The following is a 15,430-nucleotide window of genomic DNA, read 5'->3' as shown; positions in this document are numbered from 1 at the left end:
GCGAGCTAGAACTAGTATTTATTGCGATGCTGACGCAGGCTGCGTCGTGTTTGACGTTAAGTACCGAGCTGGGAATAAATGTTAATAAAGCGGTCGGTGGTTGGAATACGCGATGAAATGAGTTGGGAATGTTAGGCCATAGTGAATTCCAGTGCTTGTGATACTTTGGTACTCGGTGACAGCAGTTGGATTAAAGTGTGTCGTTTCTTCCACCGAGAATAAATGCTTCAATAATTGATTGAAAGGGACAGGAAGAAACAGGTTGAGGATCATTGGACGATGGCTCCTGGTAGTTAGGGACAGTCATTGGAGACAGATAGTAGTTTTTCGAAGTTGCAGCGGATGCTAATAGAGCAACAGATGGTTGAGATGCTTGCTATTACTGAATAGTTTTCACTCTTAAGCGTATTACTGGCGCAACGCAAATTTATATTGAATACCATTAAAGTCATCTTTAAACCATATTTAATCACATACCTCTAAATCAATTAAAATTTCCAAAGCATTTTTTTCAAATTAATTAGAAGCGAGAAATTAATTAAAATCTAGAGGAAATGAAGCGTAATATACGAATAGCAATACGAGTAGCTTCTAAAGATACATAACTCTGGCAAATCAATAAAAACCGTAAGGGTATTCTTTCCAAATAAATTAAAAGCGAGAAATTAATTAAAACCAAGGCAGACAACGGACGTACACGGATAACAACGATAATTCAATAGCATTAAAATCAGCCCCAAACGATCACATCCAATACGTGCCTCTATTAAATTAATTAAAACTCTAAAAATATCCTTCCTACTATAATACAAACTATCATCTACCTAATGTAAGAAAAAAGGACTCGTCGATCTAAGAAAGAAGCTTCAGTTTACAAAAAAGAAAAAGAAGAAGCTTCGCGTGACAAAGGACGGAAAGAAGAAAGAGAAACATAACGCGACATTCCATACTCTACACTTCTCCTAAGAATAATTCTCTCTGTCCCATCCCTAAACGACCATACTCGATCGGATACCTCTGCCATCTTCGCTCGTAAAAACTTATATTTAATCAGTAAGCCGCTACCGCGAGCGGGACGCTTTACGATTTATCCCGAGTCGTTTGATTGAACGCTTTACGACAATCTTTCCTCTTCTCCAGTGCCTGCACTCTCGTTCGCTCTCTTTATCCTTCTTTCCTGGTCGATTTAATTCCCTGTCGGAACGCTGGAAGATGGGGTCGGTTCGTTATCGCGAAACACCGGCGTTGAGAGCGAAATAATGCGTCGTGGGCGCAGATAACCGGTTTTACACGCGTGTCAACGATAGTCAAAGCCCCGCCTTAATCATTCTAATGTGCCCTGAACCTCCTTCGTTCACCGTTCACGGCTTCTTATTTCCCAAGACGGCCCCGGACCGTCGAAAATTACGATAACAGGGTAATCGTTCTCGATGCGACACGAGCCGGCCTCCAATGCTTACCCCCTATGGTAAAATGGCGCCGTTTTATCGGCCATTCAGAAGAGGCCACGTGAAACCCGAATGACGGTTTAGCAAACTGTATGGCTGGAAAAAAGTTCCAATTAAATTTTATGTTTCATTAGGCCAGCTTGAGTAGATTGCTTATAGCCGAGGAATTTATAATTTCTCTTCCCTTACATATTTGGAAATTTAATGAAGATTTCACATTTTTTTTTTCATTTCGCGTGCTTCTTCAATAATATGCAGTTATGGTACGTATGCCCGTGTAATAAAGATGATATGTGTGATATGGTTTATCTGCGCCAAGATAAATAAAGGACATAGTTCGATGTAAAGTAGTTCTTCTATCTTTCGTTAATTACGATTTTATTGATTCGACGATTGTAAATCGTAGGATCGTAAATAAAGCGTAATTAGTAGCGCGGTAACTACAGAGAGCATATATCCTTATTTTACAAGCGAAGCATTTTCTTATCAGCTTCTATATTGCCTTCCAGTAACATCAAATTTGTGTATCCTTCTGAAAGCATACTATATTATAATATAATGGTAATAATAATATTAAAAGATACTATATTTAGATCTAGTTAATTAATATATAGATGCTGTAATAAATGCGATGCCAGCAACTGTATAGACAGTTCGAAGTTGTTCTTTTTTATGAAAGAACAATTACAAATAAACATCTTCGATCCCATTCTCGTTGCAACTTCGAATAGCTGATAATGTCGAAGTGGTCGTAATGCAATGAACTGACCACACGTTGATGTAATGAGATTGAAAGTTGAAAGTGTAGAAGAAGGATGCACGCGGTATTGGCTTCAGCAATGTTGCGAAAGAAACGAATTTTCAAAAGCACCGAACGCGGATGCCCAGACGATAATTTATAGCGTATCGAGATCGAGGCAGCACCGATCGCGATAAATCTCGATCTTTATGGTGATCTGATGCGCGCACGCCACATGCTCTATGGTTATATCCGCCCACTTTCGACCCCATCGACATCCGCCCTCTCGCGATACATGCTATTTATTTTCCCATCTTGGCCCCCACGACGCGCCTTTCTTTTTCTCTTCTTTCCTTCTTTTCCTCCTCTCTTCGAACGCTCGACTCGTCGAGATTTGCCGGAAGATCGCGGATCCCTCCGTTTATTTTCACCGTTTCGTTTCGTCCATTGTGTGCCACGTGCAGAAAGTGTCAACGGTCTTTGTGCTATTGCGGTTATTGCGCAGGTACATTAGTCGAGCGACGGTGAATTGAAAATTATCTTGTACACTGTTTTACATATATTTGTATATCGTCATTTTGCATATATTTTGCACATAATTATATTGTGTCTATATGTATGTACATATAATATATACAATATAACATATAATATATGTGTACAATATATACAACATATTTATATATATAATAATTAATTAATATATATATGATAATTGTATATATGCAAATATTAATATATAGTATAATAATGCAATATATATACACACACACAATCATATTGCATCTCGTGGCTTTAAATCACTAGGACCTACACATAGGCCATAAACGTTCTTTCATAGTAACACTAACACACTCCTAATATTGTACTGTCCACTGACCAGGCCCATTTTGGAATATGACTGTATTATCCGATCGTCTTACTGGAAATCGCGTAGTTGTAAAATTGGGAGTGTTCGACATAAATTCCTTAGACTCGGTGCTAAACGACTGTAGTCTGTCCTACGTCTGCTGTTTCTCGCATTTATGACGCGGTTCTTAGCGATTTGAATCTTCAATCATTGAGCAGTAAAGGGACAACGTATGCTATCATTTGTGTTTGTGAGATATTCAAGATAGTCGGCAACAGTTGGCACATGTTTGCCACTTATTTTACTACAAATCTACACGAGCTACATATAAGACAAACCCACGTAACGGAAACCGGTAAATAATGTCAAATTTATTAGAATGTTGGAATAAACGTGCAAACGAGTAGATCCTCGCTACCTACATCTACCTGACAGTGTAACGCTCGATATATACACTGGAACCTAACTTCAAAGGATCCTCCAAGAGATATAATTCCACTTATAATACCATTACTCAAAATCCAGCCACCTGCAAGATCTCGCGTACAGCCTGCAACTAAAAGAACAAAGTGGGGAAAAAAGGCAAGTTACAAGGAGCAAAAAAGAAATCACTTTTCGTGAGATTCAAGTTGGGAACGATTCAAACCTGATCTCGAACGGTTGGAGAGGAAGCGCAACCGCATAGGCGCGGACAAATTACACGGCGGTGCTCACGGCGGTGCATCGATTTATGTCGACGCAAACAGTGTAACAGTTAAGCCTTAACTGTTAAGGTCTCGCTGGCATTAGCATAATACGTTGGCCGATCGATTATTTCAATAAATGTAATCGGAACCGGCATTTAGCGGAACTCACTGCATCAGATAAGCTCGGATGGGGAATAATGAACCGCGTTTTAAATTCCCCGCATCCTCTTTTTCTACTCCTTTACATATTCATTGACGCTATCACCAACACACGTGGTCCATTCGACGTTTTTCAATCTTCTAGATGGCAATTCATCATGACGTTTCGAAATTCTGGAATTTTCCCTTGCTTTGATAATGTACGTATGTATGTGTTCTTTATCGTAATTTGGAATATCTGTTACAATTTGCCAGTTACGTTTATACTTCAAAGTTGCACGCTTTACACTTACTTTCTTTCTATTTGCTTATCTATGATCCGAAGTTCCAGAGTTTAGCTTTCATTTTGAATTATATTGATATAACAAGGGAAAATAAATTTTCATCCCATTGTTATGTTAATCTGGTCGAGCATCGTAGGTAAAAATTGAAAATGTATAAACTGTTATATATTCGATTGATATTTACTGTTTAATAAATTCTAGCAATATAATTGTGATATTACTGATATCATGTACTGGCGTCTTTTACTAATATCATAAATCAGTAACAAACGAGCTTCGAAAATTATTTATTGATTTTTCATTAGCTGCTAATGACTTTCAGAAATGAGAATTAAAACCAAATAGACCATTAAATACACGAGTTAACAGCTACTAAATCGCAATAATATAATCGTACCCGTTAATACTAATACATAATATTATACGTTCTCGTAAAATACACCTATTAATACCATCAGTAGTTATCAAACGAGCCTTGTAATGTAACCTCCTGTACAGTGAAATAGTTACTTGAAATAATTACTTGCTCGCCATTTTTCTCGACTTGGCAAAATATGCACTGATAAACATACAGCTAATTAATGTTTAATATCTAGAATAAATCGTAGCAAAAGCAATGTAACGTGTTCCGATGGAATTCGCCTATTAATACCATAAACCAATATCAAACGAGCCTTGAAAATTCTTTGCTAATTTCCACAATGAGAATTAGAAATATTTAGATCATTAAAGGTACGAACCGATATCTGGTGAATCGTAATAACAAAATTGTACCTATTAATGCGTAATATCGCATAATGTTACATACCTTCGTAAAATACACGTATTAATAGCATCAGTGGTTATCAAACGACCGTTAAAATATGACCTGCGCGTTGAAAGCGTTAATTCAAGAATCTTGTCCGATCGCATAAAAAGAACGTCATTGAGAACGCGGCTGAAGATATATCGCCGTGAAGCTCGGCTCGTCCGGCGTTTCACGAGATCTTTAAATCAAATCGAAGCTTTGGCGGTGTCAGGACGGGCAAGATGCATCCCCCTTCAAACCGGAAGGAAGCATTTCGCGCGTTCGTTTTCACGCGTTCACGATCGAGCTTAACTACCTCCTCGCGGTTCACAGTCGACTATGAATTTTAATTTTTATAGCGTGATCAAAACGATCGTTGGCTACTAACAAAGCCGCGAATACGAGTTGCTTGGTCTATTATAAAGTGGCTGACGTTTGAAAGATACAGGAAGTTCTCCGCTTTATTCGTAGCGCTATAGTGGAAACAGAGTAGGACTAAAATAGAAAGAGTAGAGTAGAAATAGCTAATCGCAAGGGTAAGATGCGGAAATGTGGAGGAGGGAAATTGTTACTGATCGGAAAAGGCGAATAAGCAAACCGTACACGTATTTTATCTAGTTTAGATGTAGACGCCTTAAAAGTCTCGTAAAACGTTGCTATAGCTTAGATGCTACTAAGAGAGGAATATATGGCAGATAAGTAAACCGACGATAAACTGATCAAGAGGTTTGCAGGAAAATCGTAAGAATAGTATAGGTAGCCAACTAATGGTAAGTCACAGGTATATATGTAACAGGTAACATATAAGTTAAATATAGGATAGTACATAGTATATAGTATATAGTACATTATACGACAGTATAATAATAGTAGTAGTATAATAGACAGTATAATAAATAAAATAAAGATATAGGTATATGTTTAATTTTTAGTACTGGATATAACGTGGTATGTGTTTGGGATGGGAATGCGAGTGGGTGTGGGTTATTGTATGTGGTAAATGGTCTAAGAATCGTACTGCGATGAGTGGGAGTTGGAAATGTGTAAACCGAGTGCATTTTGTGGCCTGTGAAATCGAAAACTGAATAAGTTGCATTACTACTGGGATAGAAATAAATCTGAAGAGGATGGCGTTCGCTGTGATTCACATACATATGTAACCTAATTAAGAAGAAAGATATGCCATAATTGTATTTAGAATTCTAGAAGATTTATTAATTATAGTATTTTATCGGAAATTTTATACAAAGGTAAATTTACTATAACGAAGTGAATAATTAATTCATGAAAAATAGTACGCTACATATTAATTATATCAATTAATTGATCATTATATTGAAATTATAATTAACTTATAGGGAGGCTTGTAATTACCTTTATAATGATTGTATTTTATGTCTCTAAAATAATTATAGTATTGCTAAAAAAAAATGAATAAAAGCAAGACACGAATGCTCTCGCCCTTTATGATCTCGCGTAATTTTCAGTGAATGGAATAATTACAGACAATGGTGTTTTTTATTCAATCCGCGTAGTAATTATCGCTCCAGTTTACGACTGTATGAAATTTCTAATAAAACGCACAGTTACCGTAATTACACTCAAGGAGTTTCAACTCCGTTAATTTGTGATAAATTAGGTATGAAATTATTTTAGAGGTTTATAGATACTCGTGCTATTAATATCCACACACATACTCATAAATTGGCCCGTATCATTTACTGTTGCCCTATGAAAATTTTCTCGATAATCTAAACCAACTTAGAGAAAAAACCATACTTTCAACAATAACTACAATGCATAAATATATATAAGGAAATGACATATATTTTCGTAACACGTCTAAGAAACTAGGAATGACTTAACATCTGCATTTATATGCAACTAAATGAACGTAATGTTCCATTTATATCGTTATATCAGTAATCAACACGCGCTTCTACATTCGTCTCTAATTAAAATTCAGAAATAACTCAATTACTTCGATCTTATGCCTGCTAACCACGTACTACCGACGAACCTTGCCTTGAAATATCCTGTTATATAATCTAACCACAGCGTAGGCATGTAATATCATTATACAACTAAAAACGTGATACAGGATTGTAGAAATTTTGATTGAAAATTCTTCAGGCAGAAATTTCTTTACAAGTAAGAAAGAAAAGTATTACAATCTTCACTGACTCCAGAATTAATAACGTTCTTCTTTTACTGTACACGCCAGAATCCTCTTCCACAATAATTTGATGGAAAATCAATGGTGCCAAAGTTGCAAAGTGTATGTTGTGAAAATCTAAAAGGTAGAAAAATGTAAAAAATATTCAACTATATTGCTTCAGTTATGTCAACAAAAATATGAAGGCACATAAAAATTCACAATGTATCCATAAACCTCTTATTCACGATTTTAGTATATCTTATTTTATTGTATTTTAATCCAATGCATATTTATGTTATTGAAGTTTATTTGTCAAATGATATAAGCACATGCCTTGTAACTTGTAACAATTATTTATAAAAATCCGTTTCTTTCATTATCAGGCTTGTTGCTGTTCTCAAGATAATTTATTCCTATCGATAATTTGTAATTTCACTTGTAAAATTTCACTAACAAAATTATACTTGGACTGTGTTCGAATTTCGAATATTACTTATTGCAGAAGACTTTCCATTAAAATTGCTCGTATTAATACGTGGAAGAAAACGAAGGAAGGAAAAAAAGGACAAGATTTTTCACCTGATCGGCGTCGCTATTAAGCTTCCAATTAGGGTCATGTTGTACAACGCTCGGAATAATTAGGGGATCGAGTTCTTACGATCTATACGATCAGATACGAAGTGTGTAGTATACGACACGTTACACAATTTTGTGGATCGTTTAACTCGTTCAGGATCGCACTGAATTTTTTGTTGGAAAATTACATCCAACGACACGGTTCTCCAAGAGTTGTTAACTTATTTTTTATTATTACCTCCATTTAAATGTTATGTAAAACGCACGAGAGACGATCACTGTGACACGTTAACGAAGCGATAAAAATAATATTCTCTAACGAGTATGATTATCCGCTAGAAATTTTTGGCTTTAAAAAAGACAAGTGCGTTTTCTAGATTTTAATAGAAAAATAATAGTTGGAATTGTTTCAACCTATAATAAATTAGTTCGATAAATTATCTATAGTACAGAGAAGAAAATCGATGTCTTAAGGAATATTTAATAATAAACTGTAAAAGTTTAGAAATAAAAACTGTAAAATAAAAATTGTATAAAGTTTAGAAATAGCTTTTCAACAATGTACAACGCAAAGATTAATTCTGAACTGAAGACTCGAACGACACTTTCCTAATTTCCAAACAAAGATTCAGCCTGAAATTTGCAATCGGTAGAAACTCCAACTTGAAATCCACGATAAATATTCTATGACGATATGTTCTTTGAAGCAATACACTCCTCATCCGGTAATCTTAATCAGACAGACAATAAATCTACGCGATACATTAATTCGATTCTTGATAAGTAATTTGTTCCTCTGCATGTACAATACTTCAGCCATGGATCGGTATCATTCATCATTCTAAATGTAATCGTTTCATCTTCTTGTTCGTATAATTACGAAATATCTTGTACTGAAGGAAGTGATGGGAAAAATTTCTTTTTTAATTTAATTCTTAATATTTATGACAGCAAAGGCGTGAAATAAAATGAATTGTTGGGATTTTCGAGATTGGTAGAAACTTCGCGTGTATTCAACGACATAATGTTGATATATATTGTAAGAAACAATTTTTTAGGATGAAATATTATTCTTCGCAAACGATATAATAAAACGTAAGAGCCTATTTAATAAATGAAAATACATACTGCTTAATTTTGCCAAATAGAACCAAGCCATTAAATGTTAATAAAAAGAAATTTGAATTCCAAGAATCATTCATTGGAATTTTATTCCTATTGAATTGTACGAATGCATAAAAATCAGATAAAATAATATGATATAGACAAACATTGAAGAAAAACACGCTTGGAAAGGAAAAATATAAAGTATCAGGAATAACTGGTTTAATAAATTATTACAATTTCCATATCAAATTTCTATGTGTAAAAAAAGATACTGAAGCAATAATTACAAAAGCTATTAAATCCATTACATGGCCTGTTCTTCAGTTAATAATATTGTGCAGCGAAGAATTTTGCGAGCGAACGGTACAGCATTAACAAGCACAATTTTCAATATGTATAATCTAAACTAGTTTACAATTAGAGTAAACCAAGATATCAGACTCCTTCTTTGGAATCAAGGTCATCCAGTAAACGTAGAAAAAATTAAGTATTAAAAATCTAATTACAAGCTCTGATGAAAGCATTAAGTACACAGTCCTCCTTTTTCAACTCATTTATAATCAATAATTATGTTGGTGGGGCATTAAAATCTCTAACTTCTCTTTAACCATAAAAAAGATAGAAAAAGATAAAAAAAAAAAGATCATCTCAATAGGTAAAAGGTAAAAATTTAAAGAGATAACACAGAGTTACATAGCAATATCGTTCCTTTCTTGATTGAAAGTAAATTATAACATTAGTATAATGAGCCCCTTTCTTTTATTCAGTTCTCGTCTGAGAATCAAAAAGCTAACGAACAATCAAATATTCTCTGCTTTCCATTCTACAGAATTTCCTAATCGAGCCCATTAAATCTAAAAGACATACCATAGTAGCCATATCAAGATCGTCAAGCTACACTCAATGGGCAGCCAGACCAATGTTTCATCCAGACGAACGAAGAAGGACCGAGGAGCAAAGACAGCAAAGGCTACTAAACCTATCAAACGCTTCCTTTTTTCCAAAGAATTTACCAATTAAAGGAAACTCTGAAGGACGCGGTAAATTAACAATATCAAGATCATCAAGCTCGCTCAATGGGTAGGCGGATCGATTCTTCATTCAGGCCAACGAAGAAGGACCGAGGAACAAAGACAGCAAAAGCTACTAAACCTATCAAATATTTCCTTCTCTCCAAAGAATTTTCCAATTAAGGGGAAATCTGAAAGACGCGTTAAATTAACAATATCAAGCTCGTTCAATGAGCAGGCAGATCGATCTTCCATCCAAGCTAACGAACAAGTACCGAGTAACAAAGGAGGCAAAAGCTCTACTTAACTTATCAAATACTTCCTTGTTCCCAAAGAGTTTCCCAATCAACGCCATTCAAATGTGAAAGACGCGCTAAATTAACAATATCAGGATCAACGAGCTCGCTGAATGGCCAGCCATACGAATCCTTCATCCAAGCCAACGAAGATGTACTGAGGTGGAAAGAAGGCAAAAAGTTACTCATCCTAGCCAGTGAAAAAAGACTAACGAAGAATGAAACAGTGAGACAAAGTAAAACAAGTTTCGTTCTAAAATGAAGAAAAAGAGGGGGAGTGGAGGGGGGGGAGAGGCAAAAAGGAACGACGAGGCAAGTTCTCGTTTTCTATATTCTTCCTAGCGACTGTACTCACCTTCTAGCACCCTCGTAGGGACCCAGTCACGTTTTTACCTGTGCCTCTCTGCTCCCTCGTGTCCCGGTGCTCTCTATCCGTCTCTCTTCGCGCGATGCCAGTCACCGGCCCTGACTCCTGCCGGCTCGCCGTTACGCTGTTAAACGAGCGAATCGCCAGTAGCTATCGGCTCGGCCGCATCTGGAAAGAATAAAGTACACGTTACGAAGGGTAAGCAAGCAGTCGTGCAGCAATGCAAGCCGGGACTAACGTAGACTGCATAAGTAATAGGGCCGCGGGCTGACTACGCTTCTCTTCTTTCCGCTAGCGGATATACACGGCTGAAACCCGACCAAGGATCGAACTCCGTCATCCCTCGATCGTTTCCGTGACCGAGTAACCCTCCAGGTGCAGTTGGAGGCGTTCTAGTCGACTTGTTATACGGATTGAAATGTGAGCACGTAAGTTAAATGACAGGAGCGAGTGTGCGAGCACGTCTGACGATGTGGATAGTTGTTTGGGTACATGTTGCGAGTGTTATCAAGTGGAAGAGAAGGTTTTCAGGATTTTTGGTTTGGTTTGGCTTTGCATATGGTAGAGTTTCGTTGATCTGAATTTATCGAGAACCAAGCGGTTAGTATAACAGGATTCTATTGATTTTTCATGCGTGTAATCGAGATCGTCAAATAGATGGATTTTATTCGTTGATAGAAATTCATCTGATCAAATTTACTAATAAAATTTTACTGAAGATAAGTTCAGAGATGGTAGATGTTGAAAGTTGGCTTGTGATTATTGGTTAATGTTGATTATCGTACAATTTGTTTCGCGATCACTGGTTAAGAACTGGAACAGTTTCAGCTGTAACGTTCTGATTTCAATGTATCACTTGCCATATTTCAATAAGAAATCATAACACATTCAGGTTTACAAGCCCAGGTAGCAGATTCATTATCGTGAAATTATGCATATCGAATCTCAGGATTTACCGTAATTTAAAATCTTCTCGCGGAAGGATATACAATGATAGCAAAATACTGCCAAGGGCAAATTCCATAGAAAATACTTTTATTTTAAATAGAAATTTTTTTAACCGCGGGAAATTGCAGTAGATCAAACTGCTTGAGATTTCAGAATACCATCATGATCTATCATTTTCTCCACAAAGTATACGCAGCCACGACATAAAAACGCCACAGGCAAATTACACGAAGAACATTTTCATTTTAATTCGAGGTATTACATAAAAATTCATTTGCCCATACGACGCGGCATTTTCAAAAAATTCCAATTCGTTAGCATAAGACTGCCTCGAACCTCGGAATACCACCACGATCTATCATTTTACCGAGAATGAATATACAATGACTGGCCTACGACGCCAAAGGGAAATTATATTGCCCGCGAACTAGAATACGCGCACGAACAACTAAATGGAGACTTCAACGAGTGGAGACGAAGAATTCGCTCGCGGTCGAGTAGTATCAACAAGACGATATTCCAGAATCATGCTAGGTAATGATTTCAGGCATCTCTGCTACCACAAGCAAACAACCGAAAGCGTACTTCATTTCCATTCAAATGACTTCGTTCTCGGACTATAGTACACTGATTTCTGACCTGGCTCAATCTTTTTCCATGGTTATTTCGAGTCATTTGACGAAAATGATGTGAACGTGAAGATAGCGCAGTTTTGTTGAGGTAATAATATGAGACAGGTTTTTGTTCAATGAAAATTGTATCACGTAGCAAAAGGATTGTGGCGACGTAATGGTAACCACACATACCTATCGAAATAATTTTATGGCAGCTCTTGTGGTTTCAAGGATAATTTTATGGCGGATTTTATTGCGTGCTACACCGCAAGAATTTCATTGGTACACAAGTGTTCACCTATGGGACTCGGATCGTAATTTCTGGATTATTAGCCCAACCCTGACGAGTCTATAGATTTTATGAATATCGAGGATTCAAAACGTTTCTAGGATATCTAGTATTTTAAGGACTCTACGAATTTTTACAGTTAAAATCAAAATCCATACAACTAGGATTATAAAGATCTCTTTTATTTAGGTACCTTACAGAAATATACATGAAATAATTATTGAACAATTAGATCTAATCTTCAAAAATTGCTTATAAACGTTTACCTATTACGAATACTAATTACAGCTAAAATGACAGCAAAACTTCCAGGTAAAACGCTTTTCAAATACATCATCCGATCTGAACTTCACCATTTCAGCATCTACAACAGGAAGCTATTATGGAAACCCTTGTAACGAGTGCACAAATAATTCCAAACAGAACGCCAGTCTACCTTGCTCTTTTTTCTCATCCATTTCTTTTCTTCTCACTCCTTCGTTCCTCCTTCTCTCGGTTTAATTACAACGCCACACCCTAATCGGTAAACGTCTGACACTTAAACGCCACAGAAAAACGGTGTTTCGCCCATCAGCAACCGCGAATCCATCATTGCACCCATCAGTGCATTACTTCGATCCCTTCATTTAATCCAATTACCCGAAAGATGCTGCAGATATCCGATCCCCTAATTGTTTCCAGCGTCATAGATCAAGACGCTTTCACACTGCTTTGCAACGGTGCCACCCTTGCAACTGGCGTGAACGATTTACGCGACACGGACAGAGAAGCAAGCTTCACAATGAAACGTGTGATTACCGATTTCAAGACCAGACTAACGTACGGTGGCTGTTTCCGAAGATCGCTGAGAATCGAGTAATCAACCGCGTGATTACCGGCATGAAGATCGAAGATAATACGCGAAGCGGATAATTCCTATCCGGGAAAATCATCAGCCGACGAAGGCGTACGTTCTGGCAGGAAAGCACCGGCATGGGACTAATCATCATAGCGTCAAGTTTCATCCGTGAAATCACTGTGAAATGCTCGATGAAAAGATAGAGAGGTCATGTGCTTTACTATACTTGATCTACGCTACATCATCGGTCATCACTCTTCGCGAACGTCATCGTTCGCTGCGTTACAATCGTTGACTAGTTAGCCTCGATGCGCAAAGAATCGATACTTAAACCTGTTACGAATTTCTATTCTTCAACGTTGCTCTGAATTTAGCTAACTTGTAATTTTGTAACGTTAACGAGGACCAAAGGTGGATGCGCGAGATTCGTGTAAAACATTCTTACGCCTATGTTGGATAAATTGAAAATTGAAGGAAAGGATGCCGAGTACGTTGGAATTCAAATTAATGGCAAAAGAACATAAGTTAAGAAACATCGCTCTTGTAAAGCGTATGCGCTCACTTCTTGTACTTTCACTGTGAATCTACGGTAGAACCTGGATCATGCGAAGCGACGTGGACCGGGCCTATTTCGGATAATGGGAAACTCGCCTAATACGGGAAATACGCGTGTAACAGATGCAGAAATCCAGAGAAGGCGCATGAAAATATAGAGTACGCCTAAATTATAGCGCTTGTAAATATTCAACAGGCGAGATACAATCATCTAGATCGCAGATATTAGATTTCATTTCCTTAATTGTTCTTGGAAAAAATATGAATTTGCATGAACATTCTACCCTCTACCTTTTTATTAACGACATCCACAAGATGCAGGCACTTATGAGACATAAAATAACAATGGCTAGGAATTCCGCACGTGCCATTAACGTTTGCGATTCGCGCGTGATTCCTGCTGCCGCAGGCGCTTCGATCCTCCATGTATAAGCGTGGTTCCGCGCGGCGGGACGATTTTCTAGCGCGTTGGTTAGAACACACCGGAACCGGCTGGTTCTCGCGTATTCATCGCGCGTTATTGCTACGCGTATCGCATACTCGCGAGTATTTAAGCGAGCTACGTTCAAAGCGGAGAGGACGGTGGAAATTACTGTTCGCCTCGTAAATCGATGCAACGTGCAATTTACACCGCGAAACGGCGCTCCTTGCCGCCGTAAAGGCCCATTACGACGTTGCGCGAGCCCGGCTGATATTAAAGCCAACATCTGCTTCGGGGCGTGCATCGATACACGGCTCACCCTTTTAAAGAATATTCCGAGGATATTCTATATCATACTGCTCCTTTCTTCTGATTTTTCCTATACTCTTATCGCCTTAAGTGCCTCGTACGTTATATACTCGGGTGTTTTAGCCGTTACGTTAGTAGACTATAAATTATAAGCGATAGCGGGCAAGTTTGGTTTTGAAGAATCAGTGAAGTAGACAAACGAAGCGTGTGGATCGGTCGACTTTAATTATAACGAGGTAATTTGAAAGGTGGGCTGAGATCGCAGCAGCTATCTGCTGCCGCCGGGTATCGATACTTGGAAAATCTTGGAATTTCTTATCATTTTTCACGCATTCTTATCGTATATGGTACATTACACACACTCAGGTGTTTAGTGATTAAGTGAGTAGACTATATATTGTAAGTAGTTATATATATGTATATTTGTATGTGCATATATGATAAGCATTTATGAACATAATTAAAGAAGTGGAATGGAAATAGAAATTTATCTACTTTAAACCTTGTACGTATTTTTATATTTTTAAAATATATCTTTAAAATACGCGTAAACATCGTCTAATTACAAGCAAAGGTGGGCAATTTCGGTTTTGAGGAATTAGCTAAGTGGGTAAATGATACTAGTTGATAATACCAGTTGGTGAATTTAAATCACGGTGTTTGAAAGAATTTAGGTTGATGTTAAAAGCAGCCACCTGGTTCAGGGCGTGCATCGATACCTGGGGAACCCTTTGAAAGTATATTCCAAGGCTACTCTACATCATACTCTTCCTTTTGACATACTTCTATCGCCCTAAGCGTCTAGTACATTACGTACTCAGGTGTTTAATGGCCAGGTCAATGGACTATAAATTATAAGCAAAAGTGATCAAGTTTCGTTTTGAAAAATGAATAAAGTAGATAAATGGAGGATACTTGTCGCTGGGTTTTGATTATATCAGGTGTTTGGGAGTTAAGATGACGCTTGAGCTTGTAAATGAAGATAATCA

At 37.2% G+C, this 15,430-nt stretch overlaps 1 protein-coding gene across 2 annotated transcripts in view; it reads right to left on the bottom strand.

The window, feature by feature from the left end:
• Positions 1 to 15,430, bottom strand: part of Cog1 (conserved oligomeric Golgi complex subunit 1) — a 142,942-nt gene that overhangs the window by 103,524 nt on the left and 23,988 nt on the right. Inside the window, exon 2 of one of the 2 annotated variants that reach the window (XM_033334907.2) lies at positions 10,456 to 10,635. The gene's annotated coding sequence lies outside the window, so the exon portion shown is untranslated. Of the gene's footprint in view, positions 1 to 10,455; positions 10,636 to 15,430 lie in introns of those variants that run through there. The other variant, XM_076625183.1, reaches the window with a different exon arrangement.

Source organism: Bombus vancouverensis, chromosome 15, assembly GCF_051014615.1.
Source record: "Bombus vancouverensis nearcticus chromosome 15, iyBomVanc1_principal, whole genome shotgun sequence".
NCBI classification, from domain to species: Eukaryota; Metazoa; Arthropoda; class Insecta; order Hymenoptera; family Apidae; genus Bombus; species Bombus vancouverensis.
The sequence above is the reverse complement of the archived record's forward strand: the minus strand, read 5'-3'. Positions and strand labels throughout refer to the sequence as shown.